This window comes from Budorcas taxicolor, chromosome 23 (assembly GCF_023091745.1).
Source record: "Budorcas taxicolor isolate Tak-1 chromosome 23, Takin1.1, whole genome shotgun sequence".
NCBI classification, from domain to species: Eukaryota; Metazoa; Chordata; class Mammalia; order Artiodactyla; family Bovidae; genus Budorcas; species Budorcas taxicolor.
The window spans coordinates 604,721-624,559 of record NC_068932.1 but is presented as its reverse complement, the minus strand read 5'-3'; the positions used below and the strand labels follow the sequence as shown (position 1 = coordinate 624,559).

The 19,839-nt window shown below is 37.6% G+C and overlaps 2 pseudogenes; both read left to right on the top strand.

Annotated features, from left to right (window-relative positions):
- The first annotated feature begins 480 nt into the window (after nt 1–480).
- Nucleotides 481–1,400, top strand: LOC128067873 (olfactory receptor 5W2-like; annotated as a pseudogene).
- A 16,514-nt stretch (nt 1,401–17,914) lies between these two features.
- LOC128067869 (olfactory receptor 5W2-like) lies at nt 17,915–18,854 on the top strand (annotated as a pseudogene).
- Nucleotides 18,855–19,839: the final 985 nt, after the last annotated feature.

Sequence of the window (19,839 nt, the reverse complement as noted above, 5' to 3'; positions counted from 1 at the left end):
CATAAATGGCACAATAGATTTGGTTCAGTTTCTCAACAGTCTATTCTAGGTGATTTTTATTATTGGATAATAGATAGCTGAAGAAGTGTTAGTCACTCAGTCATGCTGGACTCTTTGTGACCCCAAGAACTGAAGCCCACCAGGCTCCTCTGTCCATGGAATTCTTCAGGCAAGAATACTGGAATGAGTAGCCATTCCCTTCTCCAAGGGATATTCCTGACTTTGGGATCAAACCTGGGTCTCCCATGTTGCAGGCAGATTCTTTATTGTCTGAACCAACAGAGAAGCCCCAATAGATAGCTTTGCCTCTTTAAAGAGTGGACACATGATTGGATGCTTTTCTGAATACAAAACACAACTATAGAAAGAAAGTGTTCTGCCTTATGATATTCTGCAGATGTGCAGAAGAGTTACCTATCCATGTATCTTTGTTATTTATTTTTAAAAATATTTTTCTAAGAGTGCAGACAAGAACAAAGAAGGATGAACAGAGACAACTGCTCCTCCATGACTGAATTCATTTCCTTGGGAATTACTGATAACACTGTGAACAAAGTGACCCTATTTATCATGGTTCTCCTTGTTTATCTCATCAATCTTCTGGCAAATCTTGGATTGATAACCCTGATTAGGATGGATCCCCAGCTGCACACTCCCATGTACTTTTGCCTTAGCCACCTCTCCTCTGCTATTCCACAGCCATTGGTCCCAAGATGCTGGTGGACCTATTTGCCAAGAATAAGTCAATCTCTTTCCATGGTTGTACTCTGCAATTCTTGGTCTTCTATATCTTTGCTGACTCTGAGTGTCTCCTGCTGGCAGTGATGGCCTATGACCAGTACAAGGCCATCAGCAGCCCCTTGCTCTATGAGGGCAGCATGTCCAGCAGGGTGTGCCCCCTGCTCATGGATGGGGTTTACCTGGTAAGAATGGCAGATGTTCTGATACACACGACATTAGCATTCTGCGTAAGTTTCCATGGGTCAAATGAGATTAACCATTTCTTCTGTGATTTACCTCCACTTTTCCTCCTTTCCTGCTCTGATATACAGGTTAATGAGTTGGCATTATTCCTTGTTTTTGGCTTCATTGAACTGAGTACCATTTCAGGAGTTCTTGTCTTTTATTTTTATATCATCTTTTCAGTCTTGAAGATCCACTCTGTAGGGGGGAGGTTCAAAGCATTCTCTACCTGCACCTCCCACCTAACTGCAGTGGCAATTCTCCAGGGAATTATTCTCTTTACATATTTCAGGTCGAGTTCATCCTACTCTCTAGATCAAGACAAAATGACTTCATTGTTTTATACTCTAGTGACTCCAATGTTAAACCCTCTGATTTATAGCCTAAGAAACAAGGATGTGATACAAGCCCTAGAAAAAATAAAACTTAAAAGATGATGCTAAATGTTTATATTTCTCTCTCACACACATAAAAACGTTGTATTTGTAAAATTATGCTGCATCATACAAGAGAAAAGAAGTTGTCTCACTAAATACATAAAATTAATAATAAGCACTGGTTATAAAGTCCAAATTTTAGAAACATTACAACTTCCAAATACAGCATGCTCATATGCATCAAGAATTTATATATGGCACGTTCTCTTTGTTGAAAACTTTCCTGGGTGTTCTAATTTTGTCACATTGTATTGATTCATTCTTTCGTTTATGTACTATTTCAATTACTAGATACTTCTCATGTGTTTACTGACAGATGTTTGAATTTTTTTTTTTAATATTCTATGGCATGTACTATACTTTCTGTACTAATGAATATAAGCTAGTGCTAAACATAAGCATTTGGTAGCTAGCTAAAAAATTCATAAGATTCCCCAAATTCTCATGAAATTAAAAAAATAAGGGTTATAAACTTAAATCTAAAAGCAAAACTAGCATATCTTTGGATAGATACACTCAGTCTCAGATCTAAAAATCATTCAAGTTAGGAAATGAAAGGATATTAGTCAGAGGATGGAACAATTAGATGGAATTTAAGGTGGACAAGCCCATGTCCTTTAGAAGTATCATATCCTTGTTTTCCACAACATGGAAAAAAAACCTGAAGGCACCATGCTAAGTGAGATCAGTCAAACAGTAAAAGGTAAACACTGTATAATCTTACATATGTGTTGAATCTAAAAAGGATGAACTCATAGAAATAGAGAGTGGATTGGTTGTTTCCAGAGTCTAAAAGGTGGAAGAGATTGGAGATGTTATTCAAAGTGAATAAATCCGTCAATGAATAAGTTATGAGGATCTAACATACATGATTCTAGTTAACACTTCTGTACAGTAAACTTGAAATTTGCTAGAAGAGTAGATCTTAACTGTCCTGATCAAACACATACTCTAAGCTGTAACTATGTGAATTAATGAATGTGTTAATTAATTTTATTGTGGTAATCATGTCATAATGCATACATATATTACATCTTCATTTTGAATATTTTACACATGCTATTTGTCAATTTTATCTGAATAAAGCTTGAAAAAAAGAAGAAAAGTTTTTAAGTGCCAATGGAAAATACCTGGGTAAACTATATCATTGTGCAGTCATTATCAACTGTTCATTTTTCTGTCATTTTCTATATGTTAATTTCTTTCCCCTCTTTCCTCTTCTTGGTCCTGGTTGAATGTCTCTGTCTCTTTGAGAATCACAGACAGCCACCTACTTAAAGCCTTATTTATTTCACTCTGTGAGCATTTTCTGCTAATGGATTGAGCATTCTATCCACTACATCCACAATGCCCATGTTGTTTAGGGAAATAAACAAATACATAGCAAGCTAGAAATGCTAGATAGCATTTTTGAGGATTAGTTATATCTCAGTAGCAAAATTAGACCAGAGATATCATCTGCTGTACATATACTATATAGTATATAGGTTGCATGCATACACACAACAGATTTTTGAGAAGGTACGTAGCATGATGTGGATACTAAAATAATGTCTCTAGTAAGACATGCATATTGATTATACTAGGAGTAAAGAACTATGAGTTCCTGATATTTAACTATTTCCTTCAGAATAATCTGTACCTTCAGAAACTGTGGTTTTTGACCATATATCTGAAAAATCTTATAAGACTGAAAGACATTCATAATAATTCATTGAAACTGCAAAGTTAACAGTAATTAATGTTCTTAGGTTTTCTCACTACCATTGGAAAATTTCCTTATGTGAAAATATTTTAGAATGGCACTAAAGTCTAAAATATGCCTCTCTTTTTAAAGGTAGTGTTGTAAGACATCATGATAGTTAGGAAAAGATGTCATGGTGGATAAAAAGCTACAGAGAATTCTTATTTTAGATAAAAGCATAAATAGTCTATCTCTAGTATATTTTATCAGTTCACCCAAACTCTTCTGGAGTTGTATCTTACAAGCAACAGTATAGCAGAAAAAAACATAGTTTGAAATCTAATAAAGTCCAATCAAAATATGGTGTCACTCAGTTCAGTTCAGTTCAGTCACTCAGTCGTGTCCAACTCTTTGTGACCCCATGAATCACAGCACGCCATCTCCTGGAATTCACTCAAACTCACGTCTATCGGGTCGGTGATGCCATCCAGTTATCTCATCCTCTGTCGTCCCCTTCACCTCCTGCCCCCAATCCCTCCCAGCATCAGAGTCTTTTCCAATGAGTCAGTTCTTCACATGAGGTGGCCAAAGTACTGGAGTTCCAGCTTTAGCATCATTCCTTCCAGAGAACACCCAGGGCTGATCTCATTCAGAGTGGACTGGTTAGATCTCCTTGCAGTCCAAGGGACTCTCAAGAGTCTTCTTCAACACCACAATTCAAAAGCATCAATTCTTCAGGGCTTAGCTTTCTTGAAAGCTCAACTCTCACATACATACATGACCACTGGAAAAACCATAGCCTTGACTAGACAGACCTTTGTTGGCAAAGTAGTATCTCTGCTTTTGAATATACTATCTAGGTTGGTCATAACTTTTCTTCCAAAGAGTAAGCATCTTTTAATTTCATGGCTGCAATCACCATCTGCAGTGATTTTGGAGCCAAAAAAGATAAAGTCTGACACTGTTTCCACTGTTTCCCCCATCTATTTCCCATGAAGTGATGGGACCAGATGCCATGATCTTCGTTTTCTGAATGTTGAGCTTTAAGCCAACTTTTTCACTCCCCTCTTTCACTTTCATCAAGAGGCTTTTTAGTTCCTCTTCACTTTCTGCCATAAGGCTGGTGTCATCTGCATATCTGAGGTTATTGATATTTCTCCCAGCAATCTTGATTCCAGCTTGTCGTTCTTGCAGCCCAGCATTTCTCATGATGTACTCTGTATATAAATTAAATAAGCAGGGTGACAATATACAGCCTTGACGTACTCCTTTTCCTATTAGGAACCAGTCTGTTGTTCCATGTCCAGTTCTAACTGTTGCTTCCTGACCTGCATACAGGTTTCTCAAGAGGCAGGCAGGTGGTCTGGTATTCCCATCTCTCTCAGAATTTTTCACAGTTTATTGTGATCCACACAGTCAAAGGCTTTGACATAGTCAATAAAGCAGAAATAGATGTTTTTCTGCAACTCTCTTGCTTTTTCCATGATCCAGTGCATGTTAGCAATTTGATCTCTGGTTCCTCTGCCTTTTCTAAAACCATCTTGAACATCGGAAAGTTCACGATTCACCTACTGCTGAAGCCTGGCTTGGAAAATTTTGAGCATTACTGTACTAGCATTTGAGATGAGTGCAATTGTGCAGTAGTTTGAGTGTTTTTTGGCATTGCCTTTCTTTGGGATTGAAATCAAAGTCATTTTCCAGTCCTGTGGCCACTGCTGAGTTTTCCAAATTTGCTGGCATATTGAGTGCACTTTCAGAGCATCATCTTTCAGGATTTGAAATAGCTCAACTGGAATTCCATCACCTCCACTAGCTTTGTCCATAATGATGCTTTGTAAGGCCCACTTTACTTCACATTCCAGGATGTCTGGCTCTAGGTGGATGATATGCCATCGTGATTATCTTGGTCGTGAAGATCTTTTTTGTACAGTTCTTCCGTGTATTCTTGCCACCTCTTCTTAATATCTTCTGCTTCTGTTAGGTCCATACATACCATTTCTGTCCTTTATCAAGAGCATCTTTGCATGAAATATTCCCTTGGTATCTCTAATTTTCTTGAAGAGATCTCTAGTCTTTCCCATTCTGCTCTTTTCCTCTATTTCTTTGCATTGATCACTGAGGAAGGCTTTCTTATCTCTTCTTGCTATTCTTTGGAACTCTGCATTCAGATGTTCTTATCTTTCCCTGTCTCTTTTGCTTTTCACCACTCTTCTTTTCACAGCTATTTGTAAGGCGTCCTCAGACAGCCATTTTGCTTTTTTGCATTTCTTTTCCATGGGAATGGTCTTGATCCCTGTCTCCTGTACAATGTCACGAACCTCATTCCATAGTTCATCAGGCACTCTATCTATCAGATCTAGTCCCTTAAATCTATTTCTCACCTCCACTGTATAATCATAAGGGATTTGGTTTAGATCATACCTGAATGGTTTAGTGGTTTTCCATACTTTCTTTAATTTAAGTCTGAATTTGGCAATAAGGAGCTCATGATCTGAGCCACAGGCAGCTCCCGGTCTGGTTTTTGCTGACTGTATAGAGCTTCTCCATCTTTGGCTGCAAAGGATATAATCAATCTGATTTGTTGTTGACCATCTGGTGATGTCCATGTGTAGAGTCTTCTCTTGTGTTGTAGGAAGAGGATGTTTGCTATGACCGGTGTGTTCTCTTGGCAAAATTCTATTAGCCTTTGCCTTGCTTCATTCTGTACTTCAACGCCAAATGTGCCTGTTATTCCAGGTGTTTCTTGACTTCTCACTTTTGCATTCCAGTCCCCTATAATGAAAAGGACATCTTTTTTGGGTGTTAGTTCTAAAAGGTCTTATAGGTCTTCTTAGAAGCATTCAACTTCAGCTTCTTCAGCGTTACTGGTTGGGTCATAGACTTGTATTACTTTGATATTGAATGGTTTGCCTTGGAAACAGACAGAGATCATTCTGTCGTTTTTGAGATTGCATCCAAGCACTGCATTTCAGACTCTTTTGTTGACCATGATGGCTATTCCATTTCTTCTAAGGGGTTCCTGCCCACAGTAGTAGATATAATAGTCATCTTCTTTAAATTCACCCATTCCAGTCCATTTGAATTCGCTGATTCCTAGAATGTCGACATTCACTCTTTCCATCTCTTGTTTGACCACTTCCAATTTGCCTTGATTCATGGACCTAACATTCCAGGTTCCTATGCATTATTGGTCTTTACAGCATCGGACCTTGCTTCTATCACCAGATGACCGAGTGTGACAAAATGTGGTTCACTGGAGAAGGGAATGGCAAACCACTTCAGTATTCTTGCCTTGAGAACCCCATGAACAATATGAAAAGGCAAAATGATAGGATACTGAAAGAGGAACTCCCCAGGTCAGTAGGTGCCCAATATGTTGCTGGAGATCAGCGGAGAAATAATTCCAGAAAGAATGAAGGGATGGAACCAAAGCAAAAACAATACCCAGTTGTGGATGTGACTGGTGATAGAAGCAAGTATGTCACTAGATTGCCATGAATAAGCCATTTCACTCCATATGGCAGAAATTCATTACCATATCTAAAGAGTTATTTTATCTAAAATAAGCATATTTTCCTTCTATTCCTGCTTTCTGGAGAGTTTTTATCATAAATGGATGTTGAATTTTGTCAAAAGCTTTCTCTGCATCTATTGAGATAATCATATGGCTTTTATTTTTCAATTTGTTAATGTGGTGAATTACACTGATTGATTTGCGGGTATTGAAGAATGCTTGCATCCCTGGGATAAAGCCCATTTGGTCATGGTGTATGTTCTTTTAAATGTGTTGTTGGATTCTGATTGCTCGAATTTTGTCAAATATTTTTTCATATATGTTCATCAGTGATATTGGCCTGTAGTTTTCATTTTTTGTGGCATCTTTGTCAGGTTTTGGTATTAGGGTGTTGGTGGCCTTGTAGAATGAGTTTGGAAGTTAACCTTCCTCTGCAATTTTCTGGAAGACTTTGAGTAGATAGGTGTTAGCTCTTCTCTAAATTTTTGGTAGAATTCAGCTGTGAAACCGTCTGGACCTGGGCTTTTGTTTGCTGGAAAATTTCTGGTTACAGTTTCAATTTCCATGCTTGTGACGGGTCTGTTAATATTTTCTATTTCTTCCTGGTTCATCTTTGGAAAGTTGTACTTTTCTAAGAATTTGTCCATTTCTTCTATGTTGTCCATTTTATTGGCATATAATTGCTGATAGTAGTCTCTTATGATCCTTTGTATTTCTGTGTTGTCTGTTGTGATCTCTCCATTTTCATTTCTAATTTTATTGATTTGAATTTTCTCCCTTTGTTTCTTGATGATTCTTGCTAATGGTTTGTCAATTTTATTTATCCTTTCAAAGGACCAGCTTTTGGCTTTGTTGATTTTTGCTATAGTCCCTCTTGTTTCTTTTGCATTTATTTCTGCCCTAATTTTTAAGATTTCTTTCCTTCTACTAACTCTAGGGTTCTCCGTTTCTTCCTTTTCTAGTCGCTTTAGGTGTGAACGTGAAGTCACTCAGTTATGTCCGACTCTTTGTGACCCCATGGACTGTAGCCTACCAGGCTCCTCAGTCCATGGGATTTTCCAGGCAATAGTACTGGAGTGGATTGCCATTTCCTTCTCGAAGGAATCTTCCTAAATCAGGGATCGAACTTTAGGTTATTTATTTGACTTTTTTCTTGTTTCTTGAGGTATGCCTGTATTGCGATGAACTTTCCTCTTAGCACTGCTTTTATAGGGTCCCACAGGTTTCCATAATAAAAGGTATATATGACAAACCCACAGCAAACGTTATCCTCAATGGTGAAAAATTGAAAGCATTTCTCCTAAAGTCAGGAACAAGACAAGGGTGCCCACTTTCACCGCTACTATTCAACATAGTTCTGGAAGTTTTGGCCACAGCAATCAGAGCAGAAAAAGAAATAAAAGGAATCCAGATTGGAAAAGAAGTAAAACTCTCACTGTTTGCAGATGACATGATCCTCTACATAGAAAACCCTAAAGACTCCACCAGAAAATTACTAGAGCTAATCAATGAATATAGTAAAGTTGCAGGATATAAAATCAACACACAGAAATCCCTTGCATTCCTATACACTAATAATGAGAAAGTAGAAAAAGAAATTAAAGAAACAATTCCATTCACCATTGCAACGAAAAGAATAAAATACTTAGGAACATATCTACCTAAAGAAACTAAAGACCTATATATAGAAAACTATGAAACACTGATGAAAGAAATCAAAGAGGACACTAATATGGAGAAATATACCATGTTCATGGATCAGAAGAATCAATATAGTGAACATGAGTATACTACCCAAAACAACCTACAGATTCAATGCAATCCCTATTAAGCTACCAGCGGTATTTTTCACAGAGCTAGAACAAATAATTTCACAATTTGTATGGAAATACAAAAAAAAAAAAAACCTTGAATAGCCAAAGCAATCTTGAGGAAGAAGAATGGAACTTGAGGAATCAACTTGCCTGACTTCAGGCTCTACTACAAAGCCACAGTCATCAAGACAGTATGGTACTGGCACAAAGACAAAAATATAGATCAATGGAACAAAATAGAAAGCCCTGAGATAAATCCACACACTTATGGACACCTTATTTTCAACAAAGGAGGCAAGAATATACAATGGATTAAAGACAATCTCTTTAGCAAGTGGTGCTGGGAAAACTGGTCAACCACTTGTAAAAGAATGAAACTAGATCACTTTCTAACACCATATACAAAAATAAACTCAAAATGGATTAAAGATCTAAATGTAAGACCAGAAACTATAAAACTCCTAGAGGAGAACATAGGCAAAACACTCTCCGACATAAATCACAGCAGGGTCCTTTATGACCCACCTCCCAGAATACTGGAAATAAAAGCAAAAATAAACAAATGGGATCTAAGTAAAATTAAAAGCTTCTGCAAAAGAAAGGAAACTATAAGCAAGGTGAAAAGACAGCCTTCTGAATGGGAGAAAATAATAGCAAATGAAGCAACTGACAAACATCTAATCTCAAAAATATACAAGCAACTTATGCAGCTCAATTCCAGAAAAATAAACGAATCAATCAAAAAATGGGCCAAAGAACTAAACAGACATTTTTCCAAAGAAGACTTCCAGATGGCTAACAAACACATGAAAAGATTCTCAACATCACTCATTATCAGAGAAATGCAAATCAAGACCACAATGAGGTTCCTTTTCACGCCAGTCAGAATGGCAGTGATCCAAAAGTCTGCAAGCAATAAATACTGGAGAGGGTGTGGAGAAAAGGGAACCCTCTTACACTGTTGGTGGGAATTCAAACTAGTACAGCCACTATGGAGAATAGTGTGAAGATTCCTTTAAAACTTGCAAATAGAACTGCCTTATGACCCAGCAATCCCACTGCTGGGCATACACACCGAGGAAACCAGAATTGAAAGAGACACGTGTACCCCAATGTTCATCACAGCACTATTTATAATAGCCAGGACATGGAAACAACCTAGATGTCCATCAACAGATGAATGGATAAGAAAACTGTTGTACATATGCACAATGGAATATTACTCAGCCATTAAAAGAATACATTTGCATCAGTTCTAATGAGGTGGATGAAACTGGAGCCTATTATACAGAATGAAGTAAGCCGGAAAGAAAAAAACACCAATACAGTATACTGACACATATATATGGAATTTAGAATGATGGTAATGATAACCCTGTATGCGAGACAGCAAAAGAAACAGATGTATAGAAGGGACTTTTAGACCCTGTGGAAGAGGGAGAGGGTGGAATGACTTGGGAGAATGGCATTGAAACATGTATACTGTCATGTAAGAAATAAATCGCCAGTCTATGTTCAATACAGGATACAGTATACTTGGGGCTGGTGCACGGAGATGATCCAGAGAGATGATTCAGGATGGGAGGTGGGAGGACGGTTCAGGATTGGGAACTCATGTACACTCGTGGTGGATTTATGTCAATGTATGGCAAAACCAACACAGTATTGTAAAGAAACATAAATTAAAATAAAAATTAAAAAAAAAACTCAAAAAAAAATAAAATAAGCATATTTTATTTGATCTACTTGTGTGATATGAAAAATTAAAAAAAAACTGAGCCCATTAAAGTAAGATCAAAAATGGTATTCACTAATTCCTATATCTCCCATAAATTGCTTGGTTAAATAACAAATTATGATTTTTTTGGGGGGAGAATTGACAACTTAAATAAAAGTTTGAGCAAAAACAGAAAATAACTTTTCTACTTTGGGATTCTAAAAATTTAGAAACTGGCACTAAAAATTTTGATGTATTTCTCTCTACTTCAATCCCCATTTCTATACTTCCCTTTTTATATCATATCCTTCTTACGCATCCACAAATGTAGCAAATATCACTGTGAAGTGAAGTGAAGTCGCTCAGTTGTGTCTGACTCTTTGTGACCCCGTGGACACCAGGCTCCTCTGTCCATGGGATTTTTTAGGCAAGAGTACTGGAGTGGGTTGCCATTTCCTTCTTCAGGGAACTTCCCAACCCATGGATCAAACCCAGGTCTCCCACATTGTAGACAGACGCTTTACCATCTGAGCCAGCAAGGAAGTCACAATATCATTGCAAGAATACAGTTTATTTATATATCCACACTGCTGCAGTTATTTCTTGCTACCTAAATAGTATTCCAAAACCACATGACTTAAATAGCTTCCTGTGTAGCTTAGTTGGTAAACATCACCCTGCAATGAGGGAGACCTGGATTCAATTCCTGGGTTGGGAAGTTCCCATGGAGAAGGAGCTATCACCCTACTCCAGTATTCTTACCTGGAGAATTCCATGGACAGAGGAGATTGACAGGCTACAGTTCATGGCCTCACAAGAGTTGGACATGACTTAGCACTATCTTTCTTTTAAAATAATGATCACTGATTCATTGTTTTGTTCATCCTCATATTGACTGAGGTCACATGAAATACTCAGTGGAAGGATAGGCTAGGTTATAAGGTAACTCACATCTGTCACTGGATGAGAATGGCTGGAAAGATGAGCTCTTCCCCCTTTAAGAAATCTCAGAATCTGTCACAAGGTATTCTCAGATGGTTAGATGGACTTCCTACCTGGTATCACATGGCTTTCAGATACTGTCTTCTTAAAGGCTTAATGAAGGATTGACTTACAGGGGTTCCCCTGGAGGCCCGATGGGTAACACCATGTTTCTAATGCAGGCACATTTCTGTCCCTGGTTGGGAAATAAGATCCAACATACTGTGTAGTGCAGAGTCAGGGGAGGGGAGAAATGCAAAACCAACTTATATTATTTCTGCCAATTTCTGTTGGGCAAAGCAGCTAAAGTATAGCAAATATTCAAAGAGAGGATAAATAGGTAATGTATCTCTAAAAAAAAGTGTGAAAAAAAGACAGTTATATTTAACCTACCCAAACTGTCGTTTTCCCATTGTAGAACTCTGCAATTTCTAATTTCAGATAGATTTATTAATAGCTTTAATGCTTTAATTAGATCTGTCAGCTTATGTACAATCTCTTTTCAAATTTGTTATGCATATACTTACACAAAGTCCCTGACTGAAGCAGTACATCAACAGCACACATAGCGATTGAGAGTGATTGGCATTTAAATCATTCAGTTCATTGTGAAAGGAAGATTCATTCAAAGACCTCAAGAGGTACCCTTATCACACAAGATACTGAGATGTTAGACTGAGTTTTAGGAGTACAGAGAATTTCATTGCTCTCTGTTGAGAAGGATTTGAGGAAGACCCTAAAGTGAAAATTTTGATATATATTTTCCCAAGAACTAATATGGATAATTTCAAGAAAATTATTTTAAGAAAAAAAGTGGAACTCTCCTGATGTATAAAACTCATCTCCATTCATAATTATTTTAAAGTAGACATTTTTGCACATATGAGCTATTGTTGTTTAGTCGCCAAGTCCTGTCTGACTCTTGCAACCCCATGGACTGTAGTCTGCCAGGCTCCTCTGTCCATGGGATTCTCCAGGCAAGAATACTGGAGTGAGTTGCCATTTTCTTCTCCAGGGGATCTTCCTGACTCAGGAATCTAACCCAGGTCTCCTGCATTGCAGGCAGATTCTTTATCAACTGAGCTGCAAGGGAAGCCCATGTATATCCAAAGAAAAATCCCCCAAACAGGTATATTTCTATTCTTTGTATGTCATTCTCCACTTTAATAGACAGAAGTACTGAGTGATCAATATTTTAAAAGCACTACCTACCCAAATCCTTTTATCAAGGGGTTTAGAAAATAGAAAATAAACATTGCCCTTATTCGTCAGGCCTTAAAGGTAGTAAAGAGATTGTTACATGAATAAAATAAGCATAATTCAGAGAAGGGTGCACTACTTAGAGAATATGAGGAAGTTACAAAGTTAATGAAATATTCTTGGACATGTGGTTGGAGGATGGGAATAAAAGAGTCTCTGGTGATGAAGTCTGCTTGAAAGGTAGCACTGACAGAATGACATGGCATCATTATTCTTAATAGCTAAAGAGTTCAGTTCAGTTCAGTTCAGTTCAGTCACTCAGTCGTGTCCAACTCTTCGTGACCCCATGAATTGCAGCACGCCAGGCCTCCCTGTCCATAACCATCTCCCGGAGTTCACTCAGACTCACGTCCATCAAGTCCGTGATGCCATCCAGCCATCTCATCCTCGGTCGTCCCCTTCTCTTCCTGCCCCCAATCCCTCCCAGCATCAGAGTCTTTTCCAATGAGTCAACTCTTCGCATGAGGTGGCCAAAGTACTGGAGCTTCAGCTTTAGCATCATTCTTTCCAAAGAAATCCCAGGGTTGATCTCCTTCAGAATGGATTGGTTGGATCTCCTTGCGCTCCAAGGAACTCTCAAGAGTCTTCTCCAACACCACAGTTCAAAAGCATCAATTCTTCGGCGCTCAGCCTTCTTCACAGTCCAACTCTCACATCCATACATGACCACAGGAAAAACCATAGCCTTGACTAGACGGACCTTAGTCGGCAAAGTAATGTCTCTGCTTTTGAATATACTATCTAGGTTGCTCATAACTTTTCTTCCAAGGAGTAAGCATCTTTTAATTTCATGGCTGCAATCACCATCTGCAGTGATTTTGGAGGGCCCCAAAATAAAGTCTGACACTGTTTCCACTGTTCCCCATCTATTTCTCATGAAGTGATGGGACCGGATGCCATGATCTTCATTTTCTGAATGTTGAGCTTTAAGCCCACTTTTTCGCTCTCCTCTTTCACTTTCATCAAGAGGCTTTTTAGCTCCTCTTCACTTTCTGAGATTATTGATATTTCTCCCGGCAATCTTGATTCCAGCTTGTGTTTCTTCCAGCCCAGCGTTTCTCATAATGTACTCTGCATATAAGTTAAATAAGCAGGGTGACAATATACAGCCTTGATGTACTCCTTGAAATAACCAAATGTTCATCCAGTTGGAGACTGGATCAATAAACTGTGTTATATCCATAAAATGAAATATTATTATGCTAACTAATGAAACAGATTTCTGACAAAAGCACAACGTGGCTGATATTATATTTACCTAAATATTTTACTGAAGAAAATACAGTAGTTTACTAAAGAACAGCAGCCTGACAGGAAAAAAAAAATAATATATTACATGCTTCTGTTTTTATTCAAGACCAAGAATAGGAAACCACACAGACTCAGAATGTAGATTAGAGGTTTCAGGGGTGGGGGAGGTTTCAGAGAGGGAGCAAGTGCTAATAGATGTAGTTTTCTTATGAGACTGATGAACATTTTCTGGATGCAGATGCTGGTGATAACTGAAAAACCTTGAAAATACAATAAAAACAAAACAAACTGTATATATTAGAGGGGTAAATTTTATGGTATATGTGTTATATTTCAATATTAAAGAAAATACAGAAAATACCTAAATGAGGTATGGAGGATAAAATTTCAAAAACACAATGAACAGTCCAAAGGTGCTGGAAATGATTGAAGGAGACCTTTTTGAATTTCATTAGGTTCCCTCTCTAACTAGAAAAGGAGGAGATAGTTTCAGGGTAACTGTAAAACAATCCTTTAAAAAATTAATAGTATCCTTCTTACCATAGAGCAATTTGGTGACAATAGTGAAGCACAAATACTCAGCTTTTGCCAAGTTGTTTCTGAATTCACAATGGAATATACAAAAGCAGGAAAATAATTAATAAAAGTGTATGAGGAATAAATTCAGGGATTTAAATCCCAGTGTACCTGGTAAAGAAAAGGCTATTTGCCTATTTTTCAGCTACCCAAGGCCTCATCTCAGGTATGTTTCCAGATACTAACTTAAAGAATGTAGGAGAAAAAACTTTTAGAGAAAAAAAAATTATAAGTGAATCATTTTATGTCAGCTTACCTATTAAAACCTACATTTAATGACTAGAAATAATATTTTCTTTTCAGAATCAGCAGAATCTGACTAAACTTGCTGATATCCATGATATAACAATTTATTATTTACTTTATTTACTCTCGGTTCATAGCAAAGCCTTTAATCCTTTCATCATTGGGCAAGTGTATGCAGAAATTTAAGGTATGTTTTGTTTTATTGAAAAATTCTTGTAGGTATCACAATAAAAATAAAAACGGATAAATTCATCTCCATGTGAACCATGTGCATGTATAGGAAGGGTTTAAGGAAAAAGTTCATTACTTACATTCTATTCTCATATATATTAAAATATATACACATGATCACATATAAATATACACGTATAATAGCAAGGTATATGTTTCTTAGAAGTATTTAATGTTCTTCTACTCATTTCCATTTTGTAATCTAGAAAAGTCATTAAAAAGATGAATGGATGCAAATGCATGTGACAAATTCTGTTATTTTCACTTATGTTTATTGTTTTCTTCCATTTATCAAGATATTCATCCTTTAACAACAACAACTCCACAAATAGGTAATGAGCATTGCGAGAAAGCAATAAAAAAACTCTAGGAAACTAGATGAATAATACTTATTTCACGTCTCAGAAAATACTAAATACAAGATAGACTAAAAGCAGTAGCAATTATTTTTTTAAATTATTTTTAGTCCTTGATATACTTATTATTTCTGGAACTAAGGCAAAGACTCTTAAACAAAGCATGCTTTCTTGAGAAATGGAAAAATTGACATCATTTTAAAAATCATATTTTGTATCCAAGTAAATATTTTCCAGCATGGGAAATGCTTAGTCCTTAGATCTTGAAGCCTGATCTAACACTTGTGCTTCTTCCATATTATTCTGAAGAGGTAATGTGAGTTAAATTTATCAAAAACTCCTCCCTAAGACAAGGAAAGCAATGCTCAGAGATGAACTTGTATAAAATAACCTTCTCATGAATGACATCTAAATTTAAGGGGAAACGGTGGAAACAAAAGTGGCTGACTTTATTTTTTTAGGCTCCAAAATCACTGCAGATGGTGATTGCAGCCATGAAACTAAAAGACGCTTACTCCTTGGAAGGAAAGTTATGGTGAAACTAGAAAACAGATTAAATAAAGGAGAACATAGGCAAAACACGCTCCGACATAAATCACAGCAGGATCCTCTATGATCCACCTCCCAGAATACTGGAAATAAAAGCAAAAATAAACAAATGGGATCTAAGTAAATTTAAAAGCTTCGGCACAACAAAAGAAACTATAAGCAAGGTGAAAAGACAGCCTTCTGAATGGGAGAAAATAATAGCAAATGAAGCAACTGACAAACAACTAATCTCAAAAATATACAAGCAACTTATGCAGCTCAATTCCAGAAAAATTAACAACCCAATCAAAAAATGGGCCAAAGAACTAAATAGACATTTCTCCAAAGAAGACTTCCAGATGGCTAACAAACACATGAAAAGATGCTCAACATCACTCATTATTAGAGAAATGCAAATCAAAACCACAAGGAGGTACCACTTCACACCAGTCAGAATGTCTGCTATCCAAAAGTCTGCAAGCAATAAATGCTGGAGAGGGTGTGGAGAAAAGGGAACCCTCCTACCCTGTTGGTGAGAATGCAAACTAGTACAGCCACTATGGAGAACAGTGTGGAGATTCCTTAAAAAAATTGCAAACAGAACTGCCTTATGACCCAGCAATCCCACTGCTGGGCATACACACCGAGGAAACCAGAATTGAAAGAGACATATGTACCCCAATGTTCATCACAGCACTGTTTGTAATAGCCAGGACATGGAAACAACCTAGATGTCCATCAACAGATGAATGGATAAGAAAGCTGTGGTACATATACACAATGGAGTATTACTCAGCCATTAAAAAGAATACATTTGAATCAATTCTAATGAGGTGGGTGAAACTGGAGCCTATTATACAGAGTGAAGTAAGCCAGAAAGAAAAACACCAATACAGTATACTAACACATATATATGGAATTTAGAAAGATGGCAATGACGACCCTGTATACAAGACAGCAAAAGAGACACAGATGTGTAGAGCGTACTTTTGGACTTAGAGGGACAGGGAGAGGGTGGGATAATTTGGGAGAATGGCATTGAAACATGCATACTATCATGTAAGAAACGAATCGCCAGTCTATGTCTGATGCAGGATATAGGATGCTTGGGGCTGGTGCAAGGGGATGACCCAGAGAGATGTTATGGGGAGGGAGGTGGGAGGGGGGTTCATGTTTGGGAACGCATGTACACCCGTGGTGGATTCATGTCAATGTATGGCAAAACCAATAGAGTATTGTAAAGTAAAATGAAGTAAAAATAAAAATTAAAAAAAAAAAAGAAAATTAAAAATAAATAAATAAAAAGCAGAGACATTACTTTGCCAACAAAGGTCCATCTAGTCAAGGCTATGCTTTTTCCAGTAGTCTTGTACGGATGTGAGCTGGACTATAAAGAAAGCTGAGTGCACCAGCCCCAGGCATCCAGTATCATGCATCAAACCTGGACTGGCAATTCGTTTCATATATGATATTATACATGTTTCAATGCCATTCTCCCAAATCATCCCACCTTCTCCCTCTCCCACAGACGACCTGAGACGACCCAGAGGGATGATACGGGGAGGGAGGAGGGAGGGGGGTTCAGGATGGGGAACACGTGTATACCTGTGGCGGATTCATGTTGATATATGGCAAAACCAATACAATATTGTAAAGTAATTAACCTCCAGTTAAAATAAATACATTTATATTAAAAAAATAAAATAAAATTAAAACCTTATCTGTAATTCACAAATAATAAAATTATTATCCCTTAAAAATAAAAAAAAAAAAGGAATGAAAGCTGAGTGCCGAAGAATTGATGCTTTTGAACTGTGGTGTTGGAGGACTCTTGAGAGTCCCTTGGACTGCAAGGTGATCCAACTAGTGCATCCTAAAGGAGATCAGTCCTAGGTGTTCATTGGAAGGACTGATGTTGAGGTTGAATCTCCAGTACTTTGTCCACCTAATGCGAAGAGCTGACTCATTTAAAAAGACCCTGATGCTGGGAAAGATTAAAGGCAGGAGGAGAAGGGGATGACAGAGGGGATGAGATGGTTGGATGGAATCACCTACTCAATGGACATGAGTTTGTGTAAACTCTGGGAGTTGGTGATGGACAGGGAGGCTTGGCGTGCTGCATGCCATGGGTTTGCAAAGAGTTGGACATGACTGAGTGACTGAACTGAACTGAACAGATAGCTATCTACCTTTAAACAGTGGATATCCATGATCTAGATTATTTTGTAATTATAAAAACACAAATACAGAGAAAGATCACGTTCTTCCTTATGATATCTTGTAGTTGTGCAAAAGTGTTCTATATCCATGTGTCATTTTCTTGATCATTTTCTAAAAGTTTACATCAGAACGAAGAAGGATGGATAGAGGGAATTGTTCCTCTCTGCCTGAATTCATTTTCTTGGGAATTACTGATAACACCAAGAACAAGATGGCTCTTTTTACCACGGTTCTTCTTATTTATCTCATTAACTTTCTGGCAAATCTTGTAATGATAACCTTGATTAGGATGGATCCCCAGCTGCACACATCCATGTACTTTTGCCTCAGTCACCTCTTCTTCTGTGATCTCTGCTATTCACAGCAATTGTGCCCAAGATGCTGGTGGACCAATTTGTCTAAAACAATTCAATCTCCTTCAGTGGCTGTGCTCTGGAGATCTTTGTCTTCTGTATCTCTACAGATTCTGAATCTCTTCTACTGGCAGTGATGGCCTATGACTGGTATAAGGCCATCAGCAGCCCCTTGCTCTATGCAGTCAGCATGTCCAGCAGGGTGTGTTCCCTGCTCATGCCTGGGGTTTACCTGGTGAGAATGGAAGATGCTTTGAAACACACAACATTAACATTCTGCTTATGTTTCTGTGGGTCAAATGAGACTAATCATTTCTTCTGTGGCTTACCTCCACTTTACCTTCTTTCCTGCTGTGATATACAGGTCAATGAGTTGGTGTTATTCAATGTTTTACCTTCATTGAACTGAATACCATTTCAGGAGCCCTTGTGTCTTATTGTTATACTACCCTTTCAGTCTTGAAGATCCACTCTGTTGAGGGGAGGTTCAAAGCTCTTTCCACCTGCACCTCCCACTTAACTGCAGTGGCAATTTTCCTCATAAAGAGCATAAAACTATGCTCTTTATGTATTCCAGGCCGAGTTCATCCTAATTCTCTAGATCAAGACAAGATGACCTCACTGTTTAACAGTCTTGTGACTCCAATGTTAAACCCTCTGATTCACAGTCTAATGAACAAAGATGTGAAACAGGGTCTGAAAAAAGTGAAACTTAAAAGATGAGGTTAAATGTTTATATTTCACACACAGAAACACATTTTGGGTTTGTATTTCTAGAATTATATTTCATCATACAAGAGAAACAAAAATTTCCCAATGTTTAAAATGTTATGAATGAGCATTTGTTGTACAGCCCTAATTTTAGAAACGCTACAGTCTCCAAATACAGCATGCTCACATGTATCAAGAATTTATATATAGTACCTCCCCTTTGTTGAAAACTTTCCTGAATTTTCTAACTTGATCAAATATCATTGGTTTATTCTTTCATTCAAACAACATTTCAATTTGCCTGAAGATTTGTTACGTGCTTCCTGAGAGATTTTTGAGCATTCTTTGTATTTTATGGGACATACTGTACTTTCTGTATTAATGCATATAAGCTAGTGTCACCAACAAGCATTAACTAACTAAGCAGATAAGTAACTCAATAGAAGCCCAACAATTCTGAAATAAAATATTGACTGTTATGAAACCAAAGAAAAATCTAAAATTAGTATGTCTTTGGATAGATATATTCAGTCACAAATTCAAAAATTATTCAAATTTGTAAATGAAACAATATTAGTCAGTGAATCTGATAATTAAATGATCCATGAGGTGGACAACTCATGTATTTTAGAAGTAAAGAAGCCTTGTTCACCACAACATGGAAGAACCATGAAGTCATTACTCTAAGTGAAGTAATTCAGACAGTGAAAGATAACTACTGCATTATCTCACATGCATGGAGAAGGCAATGGCACCCCACTCCAGTACTCTTGCCTGAAAAATCCCATATATGGAGGAGCCTGGTGGGCTGCAGTCCATGGGGTCGCAAAGAGTCGGACAAAACTGAGTGATTTCACTTTCACTTTTCACTTTCATGCATTGGAGAAGGAAATTGCAACCCACTCCAGTGTTCTTGCCTGGAGAATCCCAAGGACGGGGGAGCCTGGTGGGCTGCCGTCTATGGGGTCGCATAGAGTTGGACACGACTGAAGCGACT